This window comes from Pleurodeles waltl, chromosome 2_2 (assembly GCF_031143425.1).
Source record: "Pleurodeles waltl isolate 20211129_DDA chromosome 2_2, aPleWal1.hap1.20221129, whole genome shotgun sequence".
NCBI lineage: Eukaryota > Metazoa > Chordata > Amphibia > Caudata > Salamandridae > Pleurodeles > Pleurodeles waltl.
Genome location: NC_090439.1, coordinates 246,632,718 through 246,646,852, shown reverse-complemented (window position 1 = coordinate 246,646,852; position 14,135 = coordinate 246,632,718). Strand labels below are relative to the sequence as shown.

At 48.9% G+C, this 14,135-nt stretch overlaps 1 protein-coding gene across 1 annotated transcript in view; it reads right to left on the bottom strand.

The window, feature by feature from the left end:
- Window positions 1-14,135, bottom strand: part of NSUN2 (NOP2/Sun RNA methyltransferase 2) — a 480,899-nt gene that overhangs the window by 121,412 nt on the left and 345,352 nt on the right. The window lies entirely within an intron of this gene.

Here is a 14,135-nt window from a genome sequence, read left to right as displayed (position 1 = left end):
TTCAGGCCCGAAAGGTAATGTGCAAGTCGCATGTCCTTACATTCCCCCATATGCTCCAGAGGGAACACTTCCACAGCAGGAGCATTGTTTATTAACCTAAAATCCCAAATAATGTTTTAGATTGTTTTTGGAGTCCATCGTCAATGAAATGGACCATGTATTCTTTTACAAGCGTGGCGGTCAATGTCCGAGTTTGCAGTGTAACCTTAAAGATAGCAGGCTAGTATTTTTCACTATAAATTACAGAGAAGGGGCGGGGGGACAAAAGATCGGCCAAAGAGTAGTTCTACACAGTTGTTTCTAAAACTGAATAACACCAGCTGATTAAATTTTTTTTAATCAAAAAAAGCTTCCAAATGAATGACTGATGTTTCAAATCGCTAGTATTAAAGAACTGATATTTTTAATTCATGTAAAAAAGAAAACATCGAAAGGACATTGGAGGAAACAGTCATGGCAATCCTAATTTAAGCAAAGAGAATTACAACCAAAGAAATGGAAATTAGAGGTAATGTTTAAAAGAAATATTAAAGTCGATTTTTTTTTTTAATAATCAACTTTATTAATAGGTCAACCACATAGAGTCACAGGATACGTCATAGCCTGGTATATGATATGTGCCATGCAGATAAAAAATAAAATAAAATTGTTGCGAAATGTAAGACGCAATGCCACAAGTGTGGGATAGTCAGCACATGTTCATTTGACCCACTCACTTCCCCCATACACCTTGGTGTTTCTTTGAGCAGCCTCTCGCCTACTGCACAGGCTTATCTTGCATCGTGCACCAATTGAGTCCCTTGCGCCACTGTGTCACAGGGAAGGGGTAGGAGTTTTGGTTTGGTGGGAGAGGGGGGGGGGGGAGCGGAAGGGTGTAGGGTGTTTCTATCTGGTTGCTATATCTCGTTTTGCCACCATAGTAGTTTCTGTACCCAAGAGTGCCTTGTCTGCCCGTGATCCTCAAAAAGCCCTCCAAGACCTCAAGGGGAGGAACTGTGAAGTGTGTGGGACTTCACATCCCAGTAACTTGGTGACTGGGCAGACCAATACTTTTGTATTACTACACATGACCACACCATATGATAAAAGTCTGCTGGGGCCTCGGCACAGCAGGGGACTCTGGGCTCACGAGGAATCAGGTGTGATGTAATCTGGCCGGGGTGAGGTAAGCACAATGTAGGTAGTACGCTTGAATTAATCTCAATCTGGAGGAAATAGTTATGACCCGGGGGGCCATAAGGGCAGCCCGCCAATCATCGTTCTCCAAGGAGCCCAACCATCGCTCCAGGGCACACCCAGTGGTGACCTAGGGTAGAAGGCGCATTAATAATGAGTGTACAGTGGCCATGGGCTTGGTCTATAAAGGATGATCAGGCATAGGTGAGATGCGAGTTGGCAGCATTGTGTCATGTAAGAACGGCGGTGTCACCACGGTCTGGTATATACTGCATGGAAACAAGCCGTTGCTAAGGGTTGTGTTGTGTGGTGCAAATAGAAATTATATCTCAACAATAGAACACATTCCCCAAATCTCCCCCCAGCGAATCCCCCTCCCCATACACCACCCCATAAGTGAGGACTAAACAACAATACATGCTGAACTTGGGAATGGAGTGGTGGACCCCTCCTTAATGTAGGATCATGATCAGAGAATTCAAGACCCAAGGCATTGGGTGTCAGTGACAGTGCTCTGTCTCTGCCATGAACTGTCCTCTGTTCCATTAAAGCGTGGGATTCCTCAACAGGTGAATGTCCTCCTCCCAGGAAGCTTGTGGAGTGGCAGACCCTCCACGCAGAATTGTTGTAGTTAAAGGCAGGACCTAGCGGCCCAGATGGTGAAAGGGCTGGCAACAGGGACATGGCTCGAGTCCCAGCCGTCGATGTAGGTGAAACGAGATCGTTCTTTTAGTGCTACACGCCCTGCACAAGTGAGTACGCTGCCTCCACGGCCTGGGGCCTGTGCGCAGTTCGGTCGATCCGCCCGGCCATGGGGCAGCAGATGGGTGGGGGGTATTGGGAGATTGAAGTAGCCACTCCTCGGTAAGCCATGTCCAGGCTGCCTCTGAGTACCAAAAAAGTAGGTTTTATTAGCAAAAAAACACTGAGGCGAGCCAGGAGCAACAGTCTGTATGGAATATTAAGGGTCTGGAGCTTCTGCTTAACCGTGGCGTACAAGCAATGCTGGGTTTGTACCTCTCTTGCGCAGTTTGGGAATATAAGAACTTTGTTGCCTTGATAGGATAAGTCTGGGTAGGCACGTGCTTCCTGTATGACAGCGTCTCGGTCTCTAAAGTTGAGGATATGAGTGATCATGGGCTGGGGGGGGGGGGGGGGGGGGGGGGGGGGCTTCCAATGGCAGCTTCGGTGTGAGAGCCTGGTGTGCCTACTCCACAACAAACCACTGGGACAGACGATTCGGAGACATCCACAATCTGATCCAGTTCACCATGAAGGTTGTTGCTTGCATGCACTCTGCTCCTTCGGGAATACCTATGAGGCACAGATTTAGTCAGGAGCGGTTCTCATTATCCTCTGTCTGATGGTAGAGTTTAGCTGTGTGGGACAGAAGTTGGGAAATTCCTCCACCAAGGATATGCAGGATTACACCTCTGATCTGCGTTGTAGCATTATGCAGGTCTTGTCGCTTGAGCGCCGTGTCTACTCGCACCCCACCCTATTTTAGTTTCAAGTGATGTTTGAGATGCGTGGCTGGCCTGAATATTGGTAGCTAGGTCGACCTCAGGCAGTGGGGCCTTATTCGATGCCCATGTTGCCATAACTGGGGCGTATTGGTCTGTATGGGTCTGAGACACTGATGGGCATGTGGATCGGTCTTTGCCCATGGCACCAGCAAGATGGGTTATTAGTTAGGGCTTGCTGTAGGGGGCAGGACCTCTTCCCTCAGTGGCACGGAACCATAAACAACTTGACCCAAGATCTAGCAAAAACAGGCACCCGGCACTTGTGCCATGGCTGCCACAGACACTGGTTGATGTGTGAGCCAATATTTACAGGACAGAGAGTAACTTACAGTACGTCGTGCTCCTTATAGGGCCCTGGTACTCAAGTCTCTGGGTAGCAGCGACCTGGCTGGGACTCCTGGCCCAGATGGCGTGCTCTTCGGGTTCGGTATGTATACGCATCCTCCAAGGATGGGGTCGGTAGCACGCAACTGGTCCAGGCCTCACCCAGAACGTCTCCCGACACCTGCAAGGCAATTGACAGAGGCCCTCAGTAGGGTTGGGCCTCCTCAGGCCCAGGGAGCCCGTCAAGCCCCTGCAGTCGGTGGGGCTTGCACTGGTGGGATGCAAGGGGAGGCCCACAGCTCAGACGCCAGCACTCCAGGGGGCAGGAGAGGCAATGCCCAAGTAACGGCAAGTGTGAGAGGTTATGTGTGGTCCTCACGTACTCATGTGAATATCCAGTCTCGGAGAGTTCAGGAGGTGTCCCCGGGGTCTACAGGGCCCTGTGCCTCCCTCAGAGTCTGCAGTCACTGGTATGTCTTGCTGCAACCCAGAATCAACAGGGCCATCTGGGGTTGCACACCACTTCACAGGGCCCAATCCCAGCGGACCAGCAGCCATTCGGATGTCTCCTCTGGCAGTGGCCGCCACGTAGAGAATACACCCAGCACGCCACCCAGGGTTCAGTGGGGTCACTCTTTTCAGATAGGCTGTCGATGGAGTTCAGGCTCTGTGGGTCCAGGGGGGTACTGGCTGCTTACACACCATCCTTCAGGCTCAAGGCACCTCAAGGGGGTCCACAGCACTGGGCCTTTGCAGTGTGGTTTGCCTAGGCGGGCTGCCGGATTGTCTATTGCTCACTTGATTTCACCAGTTTGGTGGGGGGTGGATCAACCAATCTCACCACCAGTATTTCGCCCACTCCTCATACTCCTCTCCAGGGAGAACAGGCTAGCGCTCCAGAGCACCATGGATCCAGCAGCTCCCCACAGGCCACACACCGCTCTGCTGTGCACGTCCTGGTCCCGTCGATCCACCAGGGCCCGCTGAGCTCAAATGCAGACTATCCCCAGACAGAGTCCCCAGAGGGCAGTCGGGCCTTGAGTGTGCAGCAAAAGACCGAGTCTCCAGGGCTGCCTGCAGGGAGCTCTACTTCGGGCCCGCCCACCCTCAGGATCTTGCAGGTGTAGAGGACTCCTACCGCAGGGGTCTGCAGCATGGTCATCTTTGCTTCAGAGGGATGGGTCTTGGTCCCATTGCCACCGTCGTCCAAAGGAGGGGGCAACTCAGGACGCCAAACCACCAACAACCGTCACTTTGCTTATTAGGCAGGCCCGGCTCCAGTCACATCCAACAGCCGGTAGGGAGGCAATGTCTTCTCAGGGTGCCGCCATGTTGGGAAAGAGGGTGCAGCTTTCCCACTGCAGCCCGACGCAATTGCCGCAGTCGACGACAGCCCAACTGCCTCCTACAGGTCTCGGGGTTTCAGAACTGCAGGACGTGGAGGACTCAAGACCCAAACAAGTCGGTTGGGAGCAGATGACTGAGGGGTCCGGAGGACTCTTCGAGTGCAACCTCCATCTTGACTCTCTTTGCCACGTCCCTAATTCAAAAATTTAAAGGAGCATTTAAATAAAAACGCAGTTTAATCAAAATTCAAGTGAGAACTCCAGGAAAAAACAACACAAACAAATATTTAGCATTATTGGTTATTTACTGCATTTTAAACATGGAAACAATAGTTAATTGATTTAAGAACATTCTTTAAGAAGGACAAACTGGTGCACAGGTTTGAAATCTCAATGAAGGATGAAAAGCTACCAACTTTAAAGCATTTCAAAGTTTACTGTAATTGGGAAAAAACGCTAGAATAGCCATATAAAAGGGTTGTTTTAAACTGAAGTCACAGCACAAAGGGTAAAGGCCACATGAAGTGCACACCATTTAAAAGTCAGCTGAAAAAGGACGTATATTGAGATGGTTTTTGTTCGAATCAGTTTTGCAGGAGCACTAGGATCACTTTGAACAAGTTTCGTGATGGAAACTAACCAACAAAGTTTGCTGCTGAAATTGTTTTTTTTCCCCAATGGTGCATGTTCGATAATAACACGTGGAGAACGGGAGAAAGGATTCATTTTTTGTTGGCTTGCCTAAGATGAGTTACATTTAGACACTTTTTTTGCTGTTTTTTCAAGGAAACCTATACATTTAACTTGTGAAGATTTCAACTTTCCATGCAGAGAAAAAAAAGGTTTTACACAGATTCTTTTTTGTTTCCAGGATTTCTGTTGACTCTCTAGAAACATGAAAGTTTAAGTGGCCCCGATAAGAGAGTAAGAAGGTAGTTGTGTGCTAAAAGGAACACCAGTTATGCGTTAAATTAAACCGTTTAAAATGACCAGTTTCGAACTAAATGTTATGGAACGAATAAAATCAAATTTGTTCCAAGTTTCAATTTTTGAGAGAAAACAGCAGCTTTAAGTTTATTTCTGGGATAGATTGTGATGGGGAGGGGGTCCCGAAATGCTTGTTCTTTCTTAATTGCAGCTTAACATTACCCAACTGTGGAGTTACAATCGAGTGTGCAGAACTGTTATGCCAGTCTTCTACTTTGTTATATGTTTTAGGTAGGCCTCTTAACATTGCAATGTGAAATTTCCACACATGCAAAAGGAATTCAGGGACTCTGCGACCTGTTCTCGTTAATCTACCTGCACATCCTCAAAATAATTAAGGAATTCTGTTAGCATTTTATCGTTTTCTTTAAAGGATGCTGTTTCGAGTAGCTCTTCATAGAACGCAGGCAAAATGTTTCTGGTACAATAGTAAGTGCACATAATTGTTTTAGGTTGAAAGCAAGTTCATTGTTCTACCAGCAAATTATTACTCTAAATGTTTCTCCACATTGCTTGTGCTAAGTTAAAGTAACATCCCTGCATTTAAGTTTGACGGAAATATTAAGTGATTTGTTCAAAGTGAATTATGATGGTTTATGTTACATAAGCTCCAAGAAGACCTTTATTTAGGTTTAATAATTTTTTGATGTACGAGCAGTAGTTAACAGCCTGGCACGAGTACCTCTTGCTGTATTTTTCTGCAACCACTACGCAAATTCTTACAGTCAGTTTGTAGGAAGCTGACTCTGCACACCATATCTCATTATTGATATACTATATACAGCGTCCAAGGGTTTCCCAGAAGCTTAACAGAGGCTAAAGTAGATAAATACTAATGCTTTATTTGCGGGAGTGTGGCCGGGCAGTTAGGCTTATGAGAGGGTGGCGCAAAGCATTTGTTGTACACACAAGCAATAAATGTAGCACACACACACAACGACTAACTCGAGGTCAATAATTTTTATATAGCAAAAATATATTTTGTTACTTTATTTCTAGAACCACAAGATTCAAGATGCAGGTAAGTACATTTGCAAGTACGTATCCAACATATGTATCAATACCATTTTGTTTCAAATTGGCAAGTTATACAGTTTTCTAATAAATAGCAATAATCTGTTTCAAAAGTCAAAACTGCAATTTTCAAAGACAGTTCACAGTTTCGAGGTAAGTACAAGACTTACAGTTCCAGTCTTCTGGGATTAGGATGTCCACAGGTTGGGGTTCAAGTTAACCCCAAACACCCACCACCAGCAACAAGGGGCTGGCTGGGTGCAGAGGTCAAAGTTGAGGTCGATTTAACATGGGCTCCTATGGATACTAGGGGCACTCTGAATCAGCCCTGCTTGCATATAAGTACCTGTGTCTTCGGACAGCAGACCTGGGGTTTTAGAGGATCACCGGGGGGGCCACAGGTCAGCACCAAACACACACCCTCTGTGGCACAGGGGCAGCCGGGTGCAAACACAGCATAGGGCTCCCAATGCTTTTTTAAAGGGGGACCCTGGGAGGTCACAAAAAGACGCTGCAGGTGAAGTCTAGGGGGTTGGTTCCGGGAAACCAAGGGCTGGAAAAGAAGGAGGGTCGCCTGTGGGATGTTGCTGCACAAAAGGTCGGGTTCCCCAAGGCCAGGGGCTGCGGGTACAGGGGTAGCTTTTGGCATCGGGAATGTTCATCCAGTTCTGTTGCGGTTAGGGGGGTCCTCCGGATTCAGACTACAGGCGCTGTTGAAATGGATAGGAGGGACCAACCCAGGGTGGACACTAGGTTGGAATCGCCTGGGGACCAGTTCTAGTCCATTGGGTCACCTGGACACAGGCAGTGGGCACTGGATGCAGAGTCAGCAGGACATCGCGGAGCAGGGGCAGCTCTTGAGTTCTTTGTTGGAGTTTCTTTCTGGACAGTGCCGCTTGTCCAAGGGAGTTCTTGGTCCTCTGGGTTGCAGGCAGTTCTCTTAGATCGCTGGTCCTGCAGGATGCGTCGCCTTTTGGTTGCAGGGCTTCAGAAGCTGGAGACAAGCCTGTAGGGCTGGGGCCAAGTCAGTTGGTGTCTTCAGGCTTCCCTGCTGGGGGTCGGCTTAGCAGTAATTTTTTTCGTGCTTTTTCTTGAGGTCGTAAGGAATCTGACAAGCTAGATTCAAGGGAGCCCTTAAATCCTGGATTTAGGGGCATTACAGGGGTTAGAGGGGTGGTCCCAGCTGAAGTGGTCACTCCTCCTTTTTTCCCCTAATTTTCCCACCGGACTTGATGCCAAAAGTGGGGCTTCATCCGGGGGTGGGAGGGCAGGCATCTCCACTAGCTGGAGTGCCCTGGGGCACTGTAACAAGAAGTCTAAGCCTTTGAGGCTCACCGCCAGGTGTTACAGTGTGTGCAGAGGGGAGGTGTGAGTCACCTCCACCCAGTGCAGGCTTTGTTTCTGGCCACAGAGAGCTCAGCGGCTCTGACACTGTGTTCAGAAACTCATCTGGAAGTGGCACGCTGGCCCAGACTGGTCAGTCCTGCACTCGATGTTTGGCTAAAATACAGGGGGCATCTCTAAGATGACCTCTGGGTGCATTTCTCAATAAATTCAACACTTGCATCAGTGTGTGTTTATTGTGCTGGGAAGGTTGATACCAAACTTCTCAGACTTTAGTGACATTATGGAGTTGTGGTGTTCGTAATGACAAACTCCCAACCCATATACTCTATAGGGCCAAAAAGCAATTACAATTGCTAAGGATGGACTTAGACACTGCAGGAACATATTGCTCAAGCAGCCCTCACCTGTGGTATATTGCACCGTCTTAGAGCTGTAAGGCCTGCTAGAGGGGTGTCTTACCTATGCCACAGGAGTGGTTTGTAGGCATGGCACCCTCAAAGTGGAGCCATATCGACTTTGTCTTTTGTCTCTCCACCAGTACACACAAGCTGCAAAGGCAGTGTGTGCTTGATGAGTGGTCCCCCAGTGTGGCATAATACATGTTAAAGCCATTGGGGATCTTCCCTGGCTACAGGGCCCTTGGTACCATGGATACCTGTTACAAAGGATTTAACTGTATGCAAGGGGTGTGCCAATTGTGTGAACTATGGTATAGGATTGGGAAAGAACACTGGTGCTGGGGCATGGTTAGATCCCAGCACAGTCTCAGTCAAGTCAGCATCAATATCAGGCAAAGTGTGTCTGTGTCTGTGTTGCCAAAAAGTGCACTTTCCTACACCATTTGATTACAATGCTAAGTGTTTTTCAACATCTGCTACTAAAGCCTTGAGAAAGTCAAAGACAAAACACGTCGGCTGTGTATTCAACCTGGATAAAAGATCGTAATCATACTCTGATTTACAGTTTGGACAGGAGTTAACGTTTGCCTTGTCAATGACTGATTGATGTTTTTCTGCTCTGGGTGATGCTTTGTGTATGTCAATGTAGGAACTATTCACACCACATTCCGCACTAAGATGGTAGCACAGTGCTTTTAACCGCTGAGCAATTATATGCTAACCTAGCCTAGAACCACATTAAGAGAGAAGTGACATCTGCTGTACCACTGCTACCAAACCTTTGTTTGAAATTAGTACATTTTTGTATATTTCTGTACATGTATTGGAAAGTAATGCGTATATATTAAAGGCAAAGCCCCCTTGAATTTCACAATGAACTGTATACATTTGTTGAAAGGAGGTGGGCATTTGCAGAAAGCGCCATCCATTATATAGATTTTACCTTGAGCCAGATATTTTCATACATTGTGTGCAAGAATACTTTGGCGTCTATGTTCATCGTCATATGACAAAAACTATGCACATTTAAATTCTTCTACTACATTAAGTTTAATATACTTTTGAATATTTTTAGGATAGTTTTCTTTACAAATACCAGCGCTGTATATTCTACGATTTAATAATTGTTCATTTCACCCGACATATGGAAGTTCAATTATTTGGGATAGTCTGTCCATTGCTACCTTGCTTTTTCTTTTAGTTCCTCAATTATGCGTTCACTTCAATTTCTGCTACATCAGCTGCAAGGTTATGTTTCAACAGCTACATCATGCCCCTGACAGTTGGCACTTTTATATTGAGTGCATTTCCAAAACGTTCTCTTCGTAAGCGCGCATGTTTTTTTTTTTTTTTTTTTACCACGGTGGGAAAATTTTTGCATTTCAGAGCTTTTGCCACTGGAATTGAACACAAAAAATTTGAAGAATCTTTTCTATTTCATATAATGAAGAGAACACCAAATATAAAGCAGATTTGGTCAGCAAACGGTTAAACATTTGTGTGACTACCGAGATAATCTTGGGTTGCTGCTCCTACTGCTGTCTTCTAGTATGAACAAAAGATCATCATTCTAGACTCCTACATCACATTTTAAAACAAGAAATAGCAAAGCCAATACGCTTGCCTATGCAAGAACTGCTGGCTTTGCAAATGTCTTTTAGCCATGTTGTCCAGCAGTGAACAACATGGACGAGAGGGTGAAAGGGAAGGAGCAGCATGGGCAATGGTAGATTAGGAGGGGCACGAGCAACAAGAGACCAGGAGGAACGAAGCAGCAGGCGCAATGGGAGGAACGAAGCAGGAGGCGCCACGGGAGGACCCGAAACTGGGGGGGGGGGGGGGGGGGATGGAGCAGCAGCACCCGAAACTGGGGGGGGGGAGCAGCAGCACCCGAAACTGGGGGGGGGGGGGGAAGCAGCAGCACTGGAAACTGGGGGGGGGGGGGGGGGGGAAGCAGCAGCACTGGAAACTGGGGGGGGGGGGAGCAGCAGCACTGGAAACTGGGGGGGGGGGGGGGATGGAGCAGCAGCACCCGAAACTGGGGGGGGGGGAGCAGCAGCACCCGAAACTGGGGGGGGGGGGGGGGAAGCAGCAGCACTGGAAACTGGGGGGGGGGGGGGGAAGCAGCAGCACTGGAAACTGGGGGGGGGGGGAGCAGCAGCACTGGAAACTGGGGGGGGGGGGGGATGGGGGAGGCAGCAGCACCGGAAACAGGGGGGGGGGTGGTTAGGGGATCAGGGGGAAGCAGCAGCAGCACCGGAAACGGGGGGAAGCAGCAGCAACACCGGAAACGGGGGGGGGAGGAGCAGCACAGGAAACAGGAGGGAAGGAGCAGCACAGGAAATGGGAGGGAAGGAGCAGCACAGGAAACGGGAGGGAAGGAGCAACACAGGAAACGGGAGGGAAGGAGCAACACAGGAAACAGGAGGGCGGGAAGGAAGAAGCAGCACAGGAAACGGGAGGGTGGGAAGGCTTCTTCACTCCAAGTAACACAAAATGTATTGTACTGAGGCTTTAAGTGAATCAATGTTTTTAGTTTGGCAGTAATATACAAAAGGTTTCCATTTAGCAACATAACACTATCTAGTTGCAGGTCTGTTCATACATTCAGAAGGAAGTTGTAAATACCCAAACTCTGACTACAGAAGCGATATCACAAGATTGAGGGGGTCATTACAACATTGGCGGTAAAAGCCACTTACCGCCGTGCAGAAGACCGCCAACACACCGGCGCAGCTGTGGAATTCCACCACAGCTATTATGACACACATCTCGGAATCCGCCGAAACTCAGACACCCACACAAGTCCGCCACACCAAAGGTCAGTGTAAAACTGGCGAAAACAAATCCTCCACTGTCACGCCAACAGAAACACGCCCATGCTATCATGACCCACGAAACCCCGCAGCGGTCTTTCAAACGCGGTATACCATTGGCGGTATACACCGCTGCGCTCAAAATACACACACATCTCCAAAACACCGCCACATTGGACGTTTCAAAATACACACACCTGATACACATACACACATACACACTACTCCCACACACCCAACACAATATAAAACACACCCACATCACCCACAAACCCCTACGACCACAAGTCACCAAAGGCCAGAGAGAGCACAGCAACTGAGAACCCCACCACACAGAGGCACACAACACCATCACCCATACAACATTACACGCACAATACACCACACACCACTACACATCACCACACACATCAACACTGACACCACCCCACACATCACCCACACCACCCCATGTCACGCCAAAGACACACCCGGTTTTCCGAGAAGGAGCTCCGGGTCATGGTGGAGGAAATCCTACGGGTAGAGCCACAGCTATTTGGCTCACAGGTTCAGCACACATCCATAGCCAGGAAGATGGAGCTATGGCGCAGAATAGTGGACAGGGTCAATGCTGTGGGACAGCATCCAAGAAATCGGGAGGACATCAGGAAGAGGTGGAACGACCGACGGGGGAAGGTGCGTTCAGTGGTCTCCAGGCACAACATTGCGGTCCAGCGGACTGGCGGCGGACCCCCACCTCCTCCGCCACAACTAACAACATGGGAGGAGCAAGTCTTGACCATCATGCATCCTGAGGGCCTCGGAGGAGTCGGTGGAGGAATGGACACTGGTAAGTCAAATCTTCACCATCATATCCCCCACCCTACCTGCATGCTATCACACACCCCCACCCTCACCCGCCCCTATCACTCAAACTCCTCACTAATGTACTAATAACACAAACCACCCATCCCAACACGAAGCCCTGCATGACAACTAAGCATGGTCACCCCTCACTAAAGCATGCTCACTGCACATACCCATAACACCCCCCTAACCATCATCAAACCAACCCACACACAGGAATGCTTGCACTGGGGTACACCCACACCCACCCATTGCACACCATTACACACACAGATGCAATAATCATGCTCTTATGTCCCTGCAGGACCACGAAGGAACGCCACCACACCAGAGGGTCCAGACAACTCCACTCAACCCACAGAAGAGGCCCACAGTGACGATAGCAGCTCTGCCCTACTGGATCCTGATGACCAGCCCGGACCATCGTGGGCCTCGGGACAGTCTGTTCCCCTTGCACAGGCACAGCCCAACACTGACCTTCCACCCTCTGGCAACACCAGCACAGCACCCACCAGGCCCATACCTCCGTACCCAGGACACGTCAATCAGCGGTGTGTCCACCACTACAGGGAACCCAGGATAACCCACCACCCCAAGAAAATCAGGGACCTGGGGGCAGTGGCAGTGGGCACACGGTCCAGGGGACGGAGGACCAGGAACACAGGGGAACTGGGAGGGCTGCTGTGTGACAGGGGGCGGACAGGCCAAGGGAACCCACTCTCCACGAGGCCTTCTCCTCCATCATGGGAGTATACCACCACTCCCAGGAGACGATGGCAACGGTCCTGGCCAAGTTTCAGGAGACCCAGCGCCTGCAGGAGGAGCAGTATTTGGGGTTCAGGGAGGAGCTCAGGACCATCAGCTCTGCCCTGGGCACCATCGTAGGTGTGCTGAAGGACATACAGCAGACCATGAGGGACACCGTGGCACTCCAAGGGGCCCCTGACACTAGCCTGGACGATGAACTGCCCACCACCTCCGCCGGCGCTAGTGGACAGGATGCCCCGCCACAGGACCACCACACCAGCACCCCACCCCCTGCAGACGGACAACCACAACGCAAGCGGTCCCTGAGATCCAGGAACAGGACAGAGCAAGATGGCAAGACCCCCGCCAGGAAAGGAGACCACCCCGATTGTCCTCCCGCTGTCCCACTTTGTTACCCTGTCCATACTTAAACTGCCCCAGCTCCACTTCCTATGCCCATATGGGCAGTGCACCTGTGTGAACAATGGACTGGACTCTGCCGTGGACATTCCTCCACCGTCCCCCATCACCATATTACAACCCCCCTCCATTTATGAGCACTTCAATAAACACCCTTGAACCACAAAACAATCTGGAGTCTGTCTGTGATTTGGTAAATATGTATTATCAATGACAGTGTCATAATGCGTTTCCAATTGTAAAGCCAACATACCTATGTCACACATCACAAGTCCTTGAAGGATGCAAGCAGATGACACACGTTGGTAACCACACCTGTGAAACCATAATGGAAAGGTACAACTCAGTGACCAAATACTGGTATGAAATGACAGACAGGATAGAGGTAGAAGTGTTAAAGTTAATGTAATGGTAAAAAAGAAAATGTTCTCACCTGTGTGTCACTGGAATGAAAATGTCACTTACCCAGTGTACATCTGTTCATGGCATCAGTCGCTGAGATTCACATGGTCTGCATAGCTCGCCATCTGGTGTTGGGTCGGAGTGTTACAAGTTGTTTTTCTTCGAAGAAGTGTTTTCGAGTCACTGGACCGAGTGGCTCCCCCTTCTGTGCTCCTTGTGCATGGGCGTCTACTCCATCTTCGATTGTTTTCCCCGCAGAGGGTGAGGTAGGAGTTGTACTATAGTAATAGTGCCCGCGCAATGAAATGTGTAAGTATGTACCTATTAAAGGTTTAAATAATATATATACAAATGTACAAAATTGAAGGTAACTTCTGAACTGCTACAGGCTTCCGGGGAGGTGGGTGGGCCCATGTGAATCTCAGCGACTGATGCCACGAACAGATGTACACTGGGTAAGTGACATTTTCAGTTCGATGGCATCTGTCGCTGTAGATACACATGGTCTGCATAGACTAGTAAGCAGTTATTTCCCCATAAGCGGTGGTTTAGCCTGTAGGAGTAGAAGTTGTCTGAAATAGAGATTTTAATACAGCTTGACCTACTGCAGCTTGTTGTGCGGATAGCACATCTATACAGTAGTGTTTGGTGAATGTGTGAGGCGTAGACCATGTGGCTGCCTTACATATTTCATGCATTGGGATGTTTCCTAAAAAGGCCATTGAAGCACCTTTTTTCCTTGTTGAATGTGCCCTGGGAGTAATGGGCAGTTGTCTTTTTGCTTTA